A 14,153-nucleotide genomic window follows, 5' to 3' on the forward strand; every position below is an offset into this window, starting at 1 on the left:
AGTAGAACTCTGCAGAGTTTGTCATTAAAAGATATTCTTGCGAAGATCCATTACGTACATCTGAATTTCAAACCCCCCCGTACTTTCAACGCAACCTGCAACAATTAGAGTGTTATGTTCCCATCCAAAGTGGAGAAGGTGGGCTCACATTCTCCATACCACATCAAACATACCGAGTGTGAGAACCTGTCAGAAAGCAGGTGAGTTGAAACCAGTGCTGACTGTAATCTCGCTGTAAATAGAGATGTATTTTAAATTACAGAGGTTGCAATCTTTGCTCTCTTGGTAGATCCTGACTAGTCCTTGCAGTCTTATGTAACGGGCGTTATCCAGTCTAACGACACAACAACAACTTGCACAATACAGCACCTTTAACATAGTGAAATTTCCCGAGGGGCTTCGCAGGTGCATAATCAGGCAAAAATTGACACCGAGCCAAAGAAGGAAACGCTGGGACAGGTGACCAAATGCTTGGTCATAGAGGTAGGTTTTAAGGAGCAGGTGACGGGAGGAGAGGTGGATTCTCACTCCCTACCTTTGAGAGATGGGCTTTCCACATCTATTACAAGCCCACCAAATTCCATAACTACCTGGAATATACTTCGACTAACTGCTGCCATTCCCCCTGCACTTTACGATGCTAGTACAGGAGACGCAACATGTGCCCATTTATCTACCCCTGCACCGGTGTCCAGGCCCCCAAACACTTGTTCTGGATGAGACATCAAACATCCTCTCCCTCCTCTTTGTTCTGCTGCTTTTTACATATTATTGATCTGTAATTTCTTCGAGTTCTGATGAAGGGGCTACACCTGAATTGTTAACTCACCTGTTCTCCACAGATGTTGCCTGACCTGCTGAGTTTTTCCAGCAATTTCTGTTTTTCTTTCAGATTTCCAACATTGCAGACTATTGTTTTTTGCTCATTCACTTCAGTGTGAGAATTTTATATCCAAGTTTGCAGATGGCACTAAGTTGGCATAAGAGTTGGGAGCAGGAGTAGGTCATTTGTGCCCCCGAGCCTGCTCCTCCATTCAATAAGATCTTGGCTGATCTTCGACTTCAACTCCACAGAGATATAGACAGAATAGACAAACTTTTCCAGGTGGAGTTCAATGTGGGGAAGTGTGAGGAGAGGGGGAAGGAGGAGGAAATACTGAGGAAGGTAAGGGGCAATAATGGGGGAGGGGGGGAAGGAAGAAGAGTGAAGTGGTGAGGGAAGGTGGAGGCAACAGCAAAAGGAGAAGAGGAAAGTTAAGTGAGATGATGGCCAATGGACAAGCTCATCCAGGCCCCACAAAGAAAGTGTGGGCTGCTGGCCTGACTCTCCCCCCCCCCCGACCCGCAAAGCCCTGTCAACCTCCAGCCTGCTACTTAACTAACTGCTAGCCTGGTGGTCTCTGGGGCTCCTGATCATAGCAGGCCCAAAGCTGGCAAGCTGCCTGTTCCAGGCAGGCGGTTGACTGGCAAATTGTGAATGAGGTCCGGCCATTAAAAGTGGACTAGACCTCCCATTGCAGTGCCTGAGTGGGTGGCCCACCAGCCTCACCAGATTTCCGCCCAGATATTAAAATTCGGACTTTTTTTTCAGTCCTTCTGCACATGCATGCCCTGAACTCCGCCCCCTTTTTGCGCATGCGCGCTCGATTCATTCCCGTAGGCACAGTGCAACATACGAGGAAGCCGGAAGTGCGGCTGAACCACCAGCCACGTGGAGCTCATCGCCTCTGCAGCTGCTTCTCGGGCATCTCCAGGACTTTTGCTTAAAATATCAGTGTGATTATTAACACCAACAATTTCTCGGCCTGCTGTGGGAGAAAAAATATTGGAGGTCGTGGGAGAGAGAGAGAAAGTGATTGGGGAGAGAGACTAAGAGAGAGAGATTGGGGAAAGAGAGAGACACGGGTGAGAGAGAGAGAGACTGGGGAGCGAGTGACTGGGGAGAGAGAGATACTGGGGTGAGAGAGGGAGAGACCGGGGAGAGAGAGAGGGAAACTGGGAGAGAGAGACTGGGTGGAGAGAGAGACTGGGTGGAGAGAGACACTGGGGAGAGAGAAACGAGAGAGAGACTGGGGAGTGAGAGAGAGATTTGGGAGTGAGAGAGCGGGGGAGAGAGAAGGGACGGGGTGAGAGGATTGGAGGGGAGAGAGAGAGGGGGAACTCAGGGAAGAAGGATCACGTGTTCCAACTTCACTCCCTTTACACCTGCACCATGTTCTCCCTCTCCTCCCCCTTGACCTGGTTGATTTCTCGGAAAGCTTGGTTCACGTGTGACAAGTGACATAATTGTAGGAAACTGTCACTATTCACTTCATACCCAATAAACCTGTTAACAATTTGTGACCCACACACAATGCCCCATCTATGGTGCAGTGGGGGGTAAAGTTAGCAACTTCAGCTGGGATAGGGCAGGAACTCGGGCTGGGGGATAGGGCAGGAACTCGGGCTGGGGGATAGGGCAGGAGCTGGGGGATGGGGCAGGAACTCGGGCTGGAATGGGACAGGAACATGGGATGGTGGGCAGGTGGGGGGTGGGGTGCTCTAACCTGTGAGTGAGCTCTGTGCTGTCTGGAGTCGGCAGTCAGAATGGCTCGAATTACACTTTGCAACGTCACTGATTATGAAGACAGGGCGGTTCTAATTGCATATTCCAGAGAAACTGCTGTGTGTGTTTTATCCTCCAAGAGGACCAATCTGCAATCAGGTCATGTGATCAAGGGAACCCAATCAGAGCATTTTTCAGTTGCAAATAGACGGTCCATTAAAATTCTCTCTATAGTGTAAGATGAAATGTAGTGGAGGAAACAGGTAGCTAGACTTAAGGGATGTTGCTCAAATTGAAGGCTTGCTGGGAACAGTGTAGCTCAGGAAGGGAGGGGAGAGAGAAATATAGAGAGAAATAGAAAAAAAAGGAAAGGGAGACAGTAATTAAAAATATTGGACTTGGTCATAGGGAGTAAGATATTGAAATTTGCTAATGATACAAAAAGTAGGCGTCAGCAAAGAGTGAGAACTGCAAAAAGAGAATGTAGACAGGCCAGTGAAATGAACAGACAGGGGGAGGTGCAATTTAAATGTGAGGAAGTGTGAGGTAATACATTTTGAGACAAAATCAGGCAATGAGAGTATCCGCTCAATGGAAAGATACTGAAGCTGGCTGTTGATGCTGTTGCAGGTGCCAGGATCGACCTGCTGGCGATCTCTGGTGTGGGCCTGTTCAAAATTTGCAGGACACAGGTGCCCGTCCGCCAGAGAGGCTGGAAATTGTGGCCTAGTGAGCAGGGTAATTGGCCAATGAGGAGAGAACAGTGCGGTGGGGTTAGTTTAGGAATACTCTGGGGGCGACATAGACTTGATCGAGGAAATCATTTGACCCTGTGCTGCAAAAGTATTCCATGGCTCTAGGTGCAAAGAAAATTAATTTCATGCTTATTTTATCTCTTAAGATCACCTTTGGTTGTAGAATAATACTTTTCTCTCCCCCACAACAAAGAAAGCAAAAGGAGAGATTGCCACAATTTAAGTCCATGGTACAATTAAATACTTAATACTTTCTGTGGCTGAGTGTATACAAATAATAAATAACATTCTGCAGATCACAAGGACGGCAGAGAATCTGGAGCCGGCCATATGGTGTGATAAACTGGATCTGTGTTCAAATGTGCTTAAAACGCTACCTTGAGGTACTGGTGAGGTTCAGCATCATTCGCATCTTTTTGGAATCTAAATTCAACTCCATGCTAATTGAATAGAAAATCGTGGCCTCCAAAATCTACAGGGCAGCACATCTCAGTGCATGGCTTCATCATTAATTCTTTACTCTTGTACTCTATAGCCCTATTTATAAAACCTAAAATTCTATTGGCCTTTTTATGGTTTTATCTACCTGCCGATTGTGGGGGTCTGGAATGCCTTTCGTGATTGGGCACCCCTTCCCTCCCCCACCAGAAGAGGCCAGAAAGTCTGGCCAAAGAGTCCGGGTCCCAGACCAGGAGAGAGCTGTTGGGTCCCTCCCTGGAATAAACACCTTATCTATCCCATTTAATAACTTTGAATATTTTGACAAGGTCCACTATCTTACCAGCATCCTACAAATCTATCCTATCTAGTCAAGTGGAAAACAGCTGCCTATTTAATTCAAATATAATGTGCAATTCAGTCACTTAGAATGTAATGAGACCAAAGTGGCTGCTTGTCCCTGCTCACTGTCCATTGCTGCGTCAACTGTAGACTCCGCCTTTATGGTGGTTTACTGAGGTCCTGCGTCTCTAAGCAACCATACACAAGATCTACATCACAGCCTTTCTCTGACGATTGGAAAGCACCAATCATCTCTGAATATTATTTATTCTCAAGTTACAAGAAATATGATTTATTCGATCAAATTGTCTTTCTACTGTCTTCATTTAAATCTATAATACCTTAGAACAACATGAACCCCAGGTATGGCAGCAGAAGCAACACAACTCCTGTTTGGAATTTTGTAAAATGTGTCTTCGGAGGATATTTTGTAGGAAGGAGAACTTTAAATTGAAAAATATTCATGCAAGTAAAGGCAAAGTGCTGAATTTTCCAGTCATTAAGGACTACAGTATGAATTATTGTCGAAGAGTCATTAGAGTTGAGGGTACCGGATCATTGTAACTTTAAGGTTAAAATAAAAATAGAATATGCTGGACCCTCTCAGGCAGAATTTGTGGAGAAAGGGAAAAAATAATTCAGGTATAGTTCAGTAGCCACTAGATGGCACTCTTTCCTAAGATCAGTCATCCTTACATTTGGACAATCTAAGGACAAGAAATTCAACTCATTTTCGCCTCCCGTTAGTGTGGCAGAAATGAATTTGTGACTGGGCGCAGCGCTGTTAATGTCTCCCGCCATATTGGGTGGGAGTTTAGTGGTGGCGCTGCGACTTTGCACCCCGATCTCCTGTACCCGGAGATCGGGACGCCATCACCGTGTGCATCGCCCTGGCCCCGATATTGACTTTCACCCCCTGCAGCAGCGCCCGGCAAAAACACCGGCAGCTGCAGGAGGCACATCTCGGGTGACCGGCCGCTACCAGGGCGAAAATTAAAGGCAAGGTAGCCAATTCCAAAATTAAAAAAAAACATACCTTTATTTTCCCGCTCCTGATCCGGTTTCTTCGCGGGGTCCTGGTTGCAATCGCTCAGCCCCGCTCCCTGGTGGTCCTTAAGCAGAGTCGGCAGCGTGGGCCCTTCCCTTTAAATGAGGGAATGGCCCCTCGGACATGGCAACGCTGCACGGCCCAGTGCACAGCACTGATGAGGCTACCGCCCCGTTAGCGCCCCAGGAAGGAAGTGCAGCACTTGATTTATCTCGCCACTTCCTTCTGGGTGCGGTAACCAGAATTTCTCGAGAGGGGTGGGAATTCCGCGCCTGGCGCTAAGCCTCATGCCTCCCGATTGTTACCACCCACAAACAGGGCAATACTGAATTTTCCCCGTTAATATCTTCAGTGCAGCTCTTCATCTTTAATAGTGGATTTCTATTAAATGCACTTCAAACAGAAATAAATAAAACAACTTCAAAACGGATTTGATTACAGTTGTTAAATAAGGGGAACAAGAGTGGCCATACCTAGTTTATTGTACCATAGCCAACAACAACAACTTCTAATTATATATTGCCTTTAATGTAGTAAAACATCCCAAGGTGCTTCACAGGAGTGTTATAAAACAAAATTTGACACTGAGCAACATAAGGAGATATTAGGCCAGATAATCAAAAGATTGGTCAAAGAGATAGGTTTTAAGGAACGTGTTAAAGAAGGATAGAGGGATAGAGAGGCGGAGAGATTTAGGGAGGGAATTCTAGAGCTTAAGATGCTGGCAGCTGAAAGCATGGCCGCCAATGGTGGAGTGATTAAATTTGAGGTGTGCAAGAAACCAGAATTGGAGGAGTGCAGATATCTGAGGGTTGTCGGACTGGAGGAGGTTACAGAGATAGGGAGGGGCGAGGCCATTAGGGATTTGAAAACAAGGATGAGAATTTTTAAATCATGGCATTGCTTAACCGGGAGCCAATGTAGGTCAGCAAGCACAATGGGACTTTGTGTGAGTTAGGACACAGACAGCAAAGTTTCGGATGAGCTTTAAATTTATGAAGGGTGGAAGATGGGACGCTGGTCAGGAGTATGTTGGAATAGTCAAGTCTAGAGTTTACAAAGACATGGATGAGGGTTTCAGCAGAAGATGAGCTGAGGCAGGGGTGGAGACATGCAATGTTACGGAGGTGGAAATAGGCGGTCTTAGTGATGGCGCGGATATGTGGTCGGAAGCTCACCTCGGTGTCAAATACGACACCAAGGTTGCGCACAATCTGCTTTAGCCTCAAACAGTTCCCAGGAAGAGGGATGGAATCGGTGGTTAGAGAACAAAGTTTGTGGCGAGGATGACGAAGACAATGGCTTCGGTCTTCCCAATATTTATTTGGAGGTAATTTCTGCTCATCCAGTACTGGATATCGACAAGTAGTCTGACATTTTAGAGACCATGGTGGGGTCGAGAGAAGTGGTGGTGTGGTAGAGCTGGGTGTCGTCAGTCTACATGTGGATACTGTCACTGTGTTTTCGGATGATGTCGCTAAGGGGCAGCATGTAGATTAGAAATAGAAGGGGGCCAAGGATAGATCCTTGGGGGACACCAGAGGTAACGGGAAGAGAAGCCATTGCAAGTGATTCTCTGGCTAAGACTAATAAATAAGAATGGAACCAGGCGAGTGCAGTTGCATTACCAAGAAGAGTTGAAGATCATGAAAACCAATCAAATTAGTCACAAATACCTTTCTCACAAATGTAATAAATTGGATCCTCTACTTGTCCGTAGAGCAGAAATATTGTTTAGTCTCGAAGAAATGATAAAATAGTGGATCTAATGGAAGTATACAAAATATTGGCCCAGAAATTACAGTTGGAGGCTTCCTGTTTTTCTTTTATGAAAGTACCTGGTGGTCCCGGAGGAACGTACATTTGTGCTCCGAGGCCTCCATGCGCAGCCCAGTGCAGAGGCCCATGTATTCCAGGAGCATATGTGCAGCCTGGGATCACATGGATCAGACTAACCAATGAAAATGGCGTATCCCCATTCACAGTAATGGTGAGTTCCGTTTGTATGCCCCAAAGTACAAACCTTTTAAATAAATAAGAAAAACACTTCACATATTTAAAATTAATTGAAATTGAATTGAATTAAATGTTTTAGACAATACAATTTTTAAAATATAATTTTACCTAAATGGACAAAGTTTTTAAATATAAAAATTATTGATAACATTTTATTTTTCTATTTTTTTAAACTCTTACACTGGTAAAAGCAAACCTTACGCTTTTACCAGGTGCAAGAGTTTGAAGGATATTCGCTGGCCAAGAGTTGGGCAAATAGCCCAAATCTCTGCCCATGAAGGCCTTTCTCCCGGGGATGCGTTGGAACTGTCAAAAGAAATGTTGACAGTTCGCAAGTGCTGGATTTCAGCACATGCGTATCGCACATCTAAACCCGGAACTTGCGGGGCCCCTATAGGTGCGTGTGCACATCGTATGCGCCCATGGAGACTGCAATTTTTGGCCCATTAAATGGAATGGATAAGATTAATCTAAAATGCTACTTCAAGGCATGCTACATAAGGCAACATGAGTTAAAATGATAACGGGAAAGCTTAGGACAGAAGTCAGGAAGACAAATGCACAAAGACTGATCAACACTTCAAATAGTATTCCTGGTACAGTAGTGGAAGACAGAGGAAGAGGAACAAACTCACATTTAAAAAATTACATACGGCATCTGATTTATAGTTTGGAAAGTCTGTGGCTGTCTGTTCAAAATTCAAACGTGCATTTAAAGGTAAAATAAAATAAAGAAAATCACCCATATTCAACCTCGACAAGAGAATGTTATTTAATTCACTGTATTTTCTATGTTCATTGAAATTACATAAACCCATGTCACTCCTCAATTTATTAATAAAGCATCATTTGGAAGCTATATCATTCTTTATACTGAAGCAGTATTAAGTAAAATTACAGAAAATTACTATTGTGCTGAGAATTGGCTGCCAACTTTGGTTGGACATATTCCTAGGTGTAGAGGTCACATGACTGCCTGCCTCCAACCGCCCTGCCCCCACACTCCTGCCATTGGTCGGCCAACGCGTCATTCTAAACGCACCCCACTGTCCCATGGCCAACTGCAAAGAGAATAGACTCTTCATTATCCGATTAGCTGGTTTTTGATGTCAACCTTTTTTTCCTATGTCTGATATTTTTTCTAACTAATAAACATACATTTTTGAAGAATTTTTTTTTAAAAACAATGATTTTTCTCCTGGATTACTCGCAGTATTATCCTGGAGATTAATCTTTAATTCCTGGAGACTCCAGCACAGTCCTAGAAGGTTGGCAACCCCAGCAGAGAAGGGCTTGAGGCTGCAAATGATCACAATCTTATACATAGTTGACCTATATGTAAGGAACCTCCGATTAGGGATAATGTTCCCCTCAGGTCTTCATTACATGTTGCACAGGATACTGCACTTCCTATAACAAATATTGCAATGCACAGAAAAGGAACACAATCATGATAGTGGAATTTGAGGCACTGGAATAAGTGGTTGATGTTGGCAGAACTAAAGCAATCTTTGAAACACTAAGAACTAATTATTCTATAATAAATATTATGAAGTGATTTTCTTTTAGAGAATTGGAAAATAACCAGTAGACAAAATTTACTAGTTTATAGTTTTGAGCACGAAACAGAATTACAGTGGAGCCAATGTAGGTCAGCAAGCACAGGGGTGATGGGTGAGCGGGACTTGGTGCGAGTTAGGACAGGGGCAGCAGAGTTTTGGATGACCTCAAGTTTACGTAGAGTAGAATGTGGGAGGCCGACCAGGAATGCGTTGGATTAGTCAAGTCTAAAGGTAACAAAGGCACGGATGAGGATTTCAGCAGCGGATGAGCTGAGACAAGGACGGAGACAGGCAATTTTACGGAGACGGAAATAGGCGGTCTTAGTTATGCCACGGATATGTGGACGGAAGCTCATTTCAGGGTCAAATGTGACACTAATGGGATTTGGGTCACAGGTCTAACAGACAGATTACCCAAAGGGTGTTAGGAGTTATAAGGCATTTTATTAAGGAGCAGCAGTTTTAAATTCAATCAGATACAATACGCAATAAGGATAGATGTAGTAGACATACAACTCGCAACAGATGAGAATGATCTACGGCCCCGGAACAGAAGGACGTTGAAGCAGAACGGTGGTCCCGGAACGGATCCCAGGCTGGCGGAGCTAATCGGCCAAAATCAGCATGAGGTTCACCCAGAGGAAACTTTCTTCCCCCTCTCTGCCTGCTTCTTGCTTTCGGCTGCCCGTTTTATAGGGGGTGGTGGGTCTGTCAGTTTGCCTTCCTGACCAGAGTGGTTGCGAGTCGCTCCCACTCCCTGGTTCTCGAGCTTGGATTTATTAATCAGGGTGTGATAAAGTGCAGCAGACAACTTTGGGTTTTATTCAAAAAAGCAAATAACACAAATACACTCCAATAAAACTATAAAATCTTACAAAAAGGTTCTAAACAATGGGGAATAATTTATTACAGGTAATAAACACAACAGAAATACCTCTCACCTCCCACTTACTCTCTAACGAGGTCAAACTCTAGGGTTCCAGGGATTCATGCTCACCAGATCCTTTCCTTTGACAGCTAGGGCTGTTTTGCAGTTTTGGGGTTCTTTGGTTATAGTCTGTTTGCCTTGCCGTACCCTGGACGTGGTAGAAGACCTCTGCTGCGTATTGAAGCCAGTTGGTATTGATGTTCCACTGATTGGTTTTTGAAGTTCTTTTCTCCGATGTTGCTATGTTTCTTCCTGCGTTTTCTCGTCGTGTGCTCACGGTCTTGATTTTGTTGTTCCGAAGTGATGGTCAGTATAGAGTAATTCTCTTGGTACAATAGGCCCTCAATTATACTCTGAGAGGCTGCTTAATCTTCGCGCCAAATCTAATGTTTCTTTTGTTTGAGTTTTGTTGCCCAGAGCTAACTGAAACTTGATTAAGTGTTTTAATTTGGCATTGATTGACTTTTCTGAGTTGACGAACTCCCAGCTATTTTTAAAGTTCGTTTCTGATTTCGAGTTGCCTGTCTGGGTCCGAGATTTCTATGCAGGTCGGAAAGGTGATTAGCCTTATGCATGTGTTGGATGGGTTGTGTGCTTGGACTGGAACTGTACTTTCTTGGGTCGATTGTTGAAATGTTAATGTCTTCTAGGGGGTAGGTCTGAGGGTAACAGTTCTCTAGACAATTTGATTAGCTCCAATATCCAAACTGGTTTTACAGAGGTTGGTCCCACCCCTGGTCTTGCAGCCTTTTTTTTCCCTCACAGACCCAACACATGCCTTTTAAAATCCCACACTTGGTTAAAACTCGTAGATTTCTTCCATATGCATTTTAGGATCCCAAACTTTCTGTTTAATAGGCCCAAATCGAATTTCCTTTTCAGTGAGTCCAAACACTGGGGAGTGGGGGGGGTTTCCAAGAATTTTGGAATCTCACAGTCTCCCATTTGACACTCTTCGCCACAGAGTGTCATCCTAAGTGAACAAAATTCCTGATCCCCGAGAGCTAACATTCCCCTGTAATTTACCTAGCTAAAACCCGAAGCATACATTCTCCTTTAAATGTAGTGTTCAGATAAATTCAGTCATTCCAATTACATTACGGCATAGAGGGGGTCCAACACCCCTCCATTACTCCAGTTTCACAAAAATACCCAGCAAAACACATATAGTACAAGCTTTTTACAACACTTGACCTCTGCGCTTTTACAGCAGGTGGAATCTAAACCGGACATCACCAGGTGACTGTGGTTTTTCTGCAGTGTTCTATCATATTTTATGTTTCCCTCCCTGATACAATCCTTAAGTTCAGCTGGGGCTCGTCCAGCACCCTCTGGTGCCGGGATCGACGACTTCTGCCCCTCACCCTGCAGGTAGTACACCATAAATAACAAATAATCACAAGCTGGCAGATAATTAAAACATGGGAAGCTATTCTGATCCGGGGGGGGGACGACCTCTATATTTCTGACAATATCCCAACAGGGATATCCAAAATTTCGCCCCCTATCTCAACTGTTTTTTGTTCTAGAGTATAGAAATTTTTCTGTGATACCTCTACAGCTTTCAGTAGGGCAGTAAGATGTTCGGGTGGAGGGGGGGGATTTCATAGCCGAAATGGGCAACGTAATCTTATAAATTTGTGAAATTGTTATTTACAGTGAGGTGAATAGTGGAGGGTTCAGGAATGGGAAAAATCCGTTTCTGGGCCACTTGTACTTCTGCCTCGGGTTTAAAACAAAAACTGCTGTCACCAGATGTGTTGTCCATGTTGGTAATGGGGCGCACTTGTGGTGACGCAATATGTCCCACCCCCTATATATGCTACTTGTGGGGGAACATGGTCTTGTGTCATTACCTCCACGGTACAGTTGATAGGCTGTGTGCCAGCAGCTTTAAACCCACATTGTGGTCTGGAGTAGGCGTTCAAGTGTTGGGGGCACAGTATTACGTGTGCGCCCCAGCTCTGGCACCCAGAGAGGTCAGTACCTGTCACTTTATGAATGATCCCAATATTCTCCACCCTGTACACCGACGCGGGTTGGGCTGTCCCACCCATAACCGGCATCCTTACAACTATCCCCATGGTGGTATGGTTGGACCGCCCACAATCTACTGGGACAGGGTAGGCTTCAGAAGCTAGACGGAGCTGATATGGGCTTAGTGAATTACTAAACGGGTGGAGGGCTGCGAGGTGCTTGTTGCTGATCCAGGAGGGGACTTGGCCTTGCTTTAAATCCTCCAGGTTGCTGCAGCCCTCGCCCAGCAACCATGCCCCATACAGCACACACACCTCATTCCTCGCCTAAATCATTAATGTACAATGTAAACAGCTGGGGCCCCAGCACAGAACCCTGCGGTACCCCACTAGTCACTGCCTGCCATTCCGAAAAGTACCCATTTACTCCTACTCTTTGCTTCCTGTCTGACAACCAGTTTTCAATCCACGTCAGCACACTACCCCCAATCCCATGTGCTTTAACTTTGCACATTAATCTCCTGTGTGGGACCTTGTCGAAAGCCTTCTGAAAGTCCAAATATACCACATCAACTGGTACTCCTTTGTCCACTTTATTGGAAACATCCTCAAAAAATTCCAGAAGATTTGTCAAGCATGATCTCCCTTTCACAAATCCATGCTGACTTGGACCTATCATGTCACCATTTTCCAAATGCGCTGCTATGACATCCTTAATAATTGATTCCATCATTTTACCCACTACTGAGGTCAGGCTGACCGGTCTATAATTCCCTGCTTTCTCTCTCCCTCCTTTTTTAAAAAGTGGGGTTACATTGGCTACCCTCCACTCGATAGGAACTGATCCAGAGTCAATGGAATGTTGGAAAATGACTGTCAATGCATCCGCTATTTCCAAGGCCACCTCCTTAAGTACTCTGGGATGCAGTCCATCAGGCCCTGGGGATTTATCAGCCTTCAATCCCATCAATTTCCCCAACACAATTTCCCGACTAATTAAGATTTCCCTCAGTTCCTCCTCCTTAATAGACCCTCTGACCACTTTTATATCCGGAAGGTTGTTTGTGTCCTCCTTAGTGAATACTGAACCAAAGTACTTGTTCAATTGGTCTGCCATTTCTTTGTTCCCCGTTATGACTTCCCCTGATTCTGACTGCAGGGGACCTACGTTTGTCTTTACTAACCTTTTTCTCTTTACATACCTATAGAAACTTTTGCAATCCGCCTTAATGTTCCCTGCAAGCTTCTTCTCGTACTCCATTTTCCCTGCCCTAATCAAACCCTTTGTCCTCCTCTGCTGAGTTCTAAATTTCTCCCAGTCCCCAGGTACGCTGCTATTTCTGGCCAATTTGTATGCCATTTCCTTGGCTTTAATACTATCCCTGATTTCCCTAGATAGCCACGGTTGAGCCACCTTCCCTTTTTTATTTTTACGCCAGACAGGAATGTACAATTGTTGCAATTCATCCATGCGGTCTCTAAATGTCTGCCATTGCCCATCCACAGTCAACCCCTTAAGTATCATTAGCCAATCTATCTTAGCCAATTCATGCCTCATACCTTCAAAGTTACCCTTCTTTAAGTTCTGGACCATGGTCTCTGAATTAACTGTTTCATTCTCCATCCTAATGCAGAATTCCACCATATTATGATCACTCTTCCCCAAGGGGCCTCGCACAATGAGATTGCTAATTAATCCTCTCTCATTACACAACACCCAGTCTAAGATGGCCTCCCCCCTAGTTGGTTCCTCGACATATTGGTCTAGAAAACCATCCCTTATGCATTCCAGGAAATCCTCCTCCACCGTATTGCTTCCAGTTTGGCTAGCCCAATCTATGTGCATATTAAAGTCACCCATTATAACTGCTGCACCTTTATTGCATGCACTCCTAATTTCCTGTTTGATGCCCTCCCCAACATCACTACTACTGTTTGGAGGTCTGTACACAACTCCCACTTACGATTTTTGCCCTTTAGTGTTCTGCAGATCTACCCATATAGATTCCACATCATCCAAGCTAATGTCTTTCCTAACTATTGCATTAATCTCCTCTTTAACCAGCAATGCTACCCCACCTCCTTTTCCTTTTATTCTATCCTTCCTGAATGTTGAATACCCCTGGATGTTGAGTTCCCAGCCCTGATCATCCTGGAGCCACGTCTCCGTAATCCCAATCACATCATATTTGTTAACATCTATTTGCACAGTTAATTCATCCACCTTATTGCGGATACTCCTTGCATTAAGACACAAAGCCTTCAGGCTTGCTTTTTTAACACCCTTTGTCCTTTTAGAATTTTGCTGTACAGTGGCCCTTTTTGTTCTTTGCTTTGGGTTTCTCTGCCCTCCACTTTTCCTCATCTCCTTTCTGTCTTTTGCTTTTGCCTCATTTTTGTCTCCCTCTGTCTCCCTGTATAGGTTCCCATCCCCCTGCAATATAGAAACATAGAAAATAGGTGCAGGAGCAGGCCATTCAGCCCTTCTAGCCCGCACCGCCATTCAACGAGTTCATGGCTGAACATGAAACTTCAGTACCCAC

General features: G+C 44.7%; 1 protein-coding gene across 1 annotated transcript in view; it reads right to left on the minus strand.

Moving 5' to 3' along the window:
- The window catches only part of LOC139276112 (E3 ubiquitin-protein ligase DZIP3-like), a 136,811-nt gene that overhangs the window by 1,301 nt on the left and 121,357 nt on the right, over positions 1-14,153 (minus strand). The gene's annotated exons all lie outside the window — the stretch shown is intronic.

Source organism: Pristiophorus japonicus, chromosome 11 (genome assembly GCF_044704955.1).
Source record: "Pristiophorus japonicus isolate sPriJap1 chromosome 11, sPriJap1.hap1, whole genome shotgun sequence".
NCBI classification, from domain to species: Eukaryota; Metazoa; Chordata; class Chondrichthyes; family Pristiophoridae; genus Pristiophorus; species Pristiophorus japonicus.